General features: G+C 60.3%; 1 long non-coding RNA gene across 1 annotated transcript; it reads right to left on the minus strand.

Moving 5' to 3' along the window:
* Positions 1–244: 244 nt before the first annotated feature.
* LOC104836752 lies at positions 245–2,948 on the minus strand. Its single transcript, XR_774874.1, has 4 exons — positions 2,866–2,948; positions 2,394–2,580; positions 2,129–2,276; positions 245–1,000 (listed from the first exon to the last, which is right to left on the minus strand). It is a non-coding gene; the product is annotated as an uncharacterized LOC104836752 (long non-coding RNA).
* Between the last annotated feature and the right edge of the window lie 443 nt (positions 2,949–3,391).

Consider the following 3,391-nt stretch of genomic DNA (forward strand, 5'->3'; position numbering starts at 1 on the left):
AGGGTGCGTGGACCCCCACCGGAGGTGGGGGTCTGGTCGCGTTGGTCCCCGAAGCTTGGGGAGGCCGGCATGCACCAGCCCGAATTAAACGTCTGAGATAGTCTCTGGGCGAAAAGGTGCTTTTCACTGTTGGTTTCCGACTCTTTGTTCAAGGGGTGTCCCGGACCCGTGATTGAACAATAAACACGAGTCACTGCCTGTACAGTTTATGACATTTAATATTCATGTTCAAATCATGACAGTGATTGATTTACAACCTTGCCAAAAGCCCTGATTACTGCAATTAGCTGGAGCTTTAATTGGCTTATAACAAGAGGGACCATTTATTAAGCCAGAGTTGATAACAAGAAGCCTCATCACTTTCGCAGTTGGAGCATCCATCAGCCAGAGCTGGAGCTTCAACAAGCTGCACCTCAAATTACGTCAGGCTGAAAAAAGCAGCAGGAATTGAAATTACTTGTGGCTTCAAATACCCTGAGCTGTAACATGCTGGAGAGTCTGTCAGCAGGAGTCGTAAGAAGCAGGAACATCTCTTATCCGGAGCTGCTGTTCGGCTGGAGCTGTAACAAGCCGTCATGTCTGTCAGCCTGGGCTGCACTCCCAGTACGTTTGAACAGGAGAGCGTCTGCTCTCCGTAGCCTCTGTTAAGGAAAGCTAAACTTACCTGCAGCTCTTTACAGGAAGGAGCAACTATTAGCAGGAACATCTTGTGGCTGGAGCTGTAACAAGCCAGGGTGTCCATCAGGTGGATCTGTACTCTGAGGCAGGCGCAGATAGGGCTGTCCTCAACAATGAGCTCCAAGCAGCAGTGAGGCAAGTCATCTTTCTGCAAGCAGGGAGCCTGTCCTCTTCCCTCAGGGATTAAATCTTTGCCATGTACCTCTTGCTGCACGGAGGGTCTCACCCAGTCCCACTCCCGAGGGCAGAAGTGAGGTGGGGGTCCCCCCAGGTCTCCTGGGACAGGGTGGCGGGCAAGGCAGCGTCAGCATCTTGTCTATACCTGCAAAAGGGGAGCGAAACCAGTTGGTCAGAGCTCCCGGGGTACATAGCACAGCCCCACACTGCCCCACATAACCCACAGGAGATGCCTGTCCCCCTCCCGCCTGCCCCTCACTTTCAGCAGAGGCTGCCCAGCACCGCACACAGGCAATGGGGACAGAGAAATGACAACGGGAGAGCTCAGGGCTCAACCCAAAAAAACACATTCCTCGCAGAAGAGAAGGTGAGAACGCACACCTCGCTGCAACCCCTCTGCTCAGCGAGGAGCATTTCAGGCACAAAGTGACACCGAGCAATACTGGGACTGTGGACAGGCTGTTCCCATCCAGGGCCCAGCCTGGCACAGCACATGCCCCCCTGGCTGCCATCCTGCCCCTGCCCAGGAGCAGGACTGGGGGAGCCACCAGCTGCGCTTCGCATCCTGCTAAGCATCCTTGCCGAGCCCAGCGCTAAACATCAACTAAAGCCGAAGCAACGAAAGTGCTAAACATCAAATACAGTAAACATCAAATAAAGCTGAACCAACCCAAGTGAGTTTCAGGAATGGCCCAGTACAACCAGGAGCCCCATGGGGGAGCAGGACAGGGCTGTCATGAGCCCAGCTGTGGCCGAGACCACCAGCGCTTGCTGGGTGCAGGCTGGGCAGTTGCTGATGGCATGGGGAAAAACCGCCCTGGGACAGCGCTGGCACAGGAGCTTCCCTCAGCTCCCCCCACAGCAACTGGTCCCAGAACTGTGGGGTGCAGCCCCAGTCCCTGGCCTGGCCCCGCTGCAGCCAGGGCCCCTACCCAGGAGTGCTGCTGGCACAGCCCCAAACCGCCCTGCAGCAGGACACACAACACTACCAGAAGCCACAAGCAAAAACGTTTTCATCCAAAGCAACAGCTGGGCACAATGGAAATGCAAGGCACCCAACCCTGACCCCACTGCAGCCCAGGAGCCATGCCAGCCCCCAACTGTCCCAGGACAGGACTGGGATCAGCACCACAAGCATGGCATATTTTCCTCCTCAACCACAGCCAGGCACAGCTTCCTCAGCTCATGGGTGTTTGGGGTGTTGCCACATGCCTGACCCTGCCCAACGCCCCCAGAGCACGGCACAGCTGGCTGCCCGCTTCAGCACACTCACCGGACATTTCCTCCCATGTCGGCGTCCCCCGGTGTCAGGGCCATGCTCCTGGCCCAGGCTCATCCTCACATGGCAGGGCCATGCTCCTCACCCTGACCCAGGCTGAACCTTCCTGCCGGTCAGCTGCTCCCCTGCCATGTTGCCTGCACTGAAAACAAAACCTGTCACGAAGAAGCAGCCGCCAGCGTTGCAGCTGGGAGGATGAAGCTCTCGCTCGAGCGGGAGCTCCCAGCCCACACCACAGCCAAGCAAGAGGCAACTTTACCTCTCGCTTTACCCTGATGCCCGGGGGATCCTGGTGCGAATGCCCCTCCCCGAGTCACGGCAAGTCTGCAGGAGCAAGGAGCCCAGCTGGGACATCCTGGCCCAGTTCTCCTGGCCGTCCCCAGCCTGGGCTGCGCAGAGGCTCCTACCGGCAGCCGGGACTCCTGTACTCCTCCCACGTTAGCTCCCTGCAGGCAACAAAACCCATTAGTGAACGCAAACACTACTTGTAAAAGGTTTAAGGGCTGCAGCTGAACGCTGTCATTTTCTGCTCTGTGCAAGGCATGCAACAGGGGCCCAGCCTGCCCTCCTGCTGGCTGCAGCTTTCTGGGCCAGCGAAGCCCCAGTGTCCCCTCGGGAGGCTCCTCCTGGGCAGGCTGCGCCAGGGGCCGGACTAGAGGCTTTGCCCCCTTTTCTTCCCCCGTCCCCCTGCCCGCGCCCCTCGGTCCCCACCAGCCCCTTCCCAGCCTGACCTGCAATTGTGGCTCGTCCCGGTTCTCCCGCAGCGGCTCTGCCGGCGTCTGGCGAGCCCGGGGCAGGAGCTGAGCTGCGCCGGGCAGGGTTGCCCGGGCAGGGCCTCCCGGTAACGAGGCTCAGCCCTGCCTGACGCTCATTTGGAGGCACGGACAACAGCGAAGCTTTTCCCCAGGTTTTCCCGATTTTGCAGGCGCAGCCGGGTGGCTGTGATTGGGAGGAGCCCTATCCTCACGGCAGCTCCGGCCGGCAGCCCCCGGCGCACGGTTTCTCGCGGGCCGGGTCTGAGCAAACGGCGCCAGGGTTGGTAAAACCGCTCCCGTGCTCGCAGGCGCGGCTCCGGGTCACCGCCTGCTCCCCTCCTCTACCGGGTGAGGCGTGTTTATCGCCCGCAGAGGCGCCGGCCCGCGGGCGGCTGCCCGCTTCCTCTCCGCGCTCAGGGCCGCGGAGCCGAGACACGCGGGCGGGGCCCCGGCTGCCGAAAGGCCCCCGCGGGTGCCCGGGGCAGCTCCACACGCACGGTCC

The sequence above is a fragment of the Haliaeetus leucocephalus genome, unplaced genomic scaffold, assembly GCF_000737465.1.
Source record: "Haliaeetus leucocephalus isolate CR32 unplaced genomic scaffold, Haliaeetus_leucocephalus-4.0 Scaffold484, whole genome shotgun sequence".
Lineage (NCBI taxonomy): Eukaryota > Metazoa > Chordata > Aves > Accipitriformes > Accipitridae > Haliaeetus > Haliaeetus leucocephalus.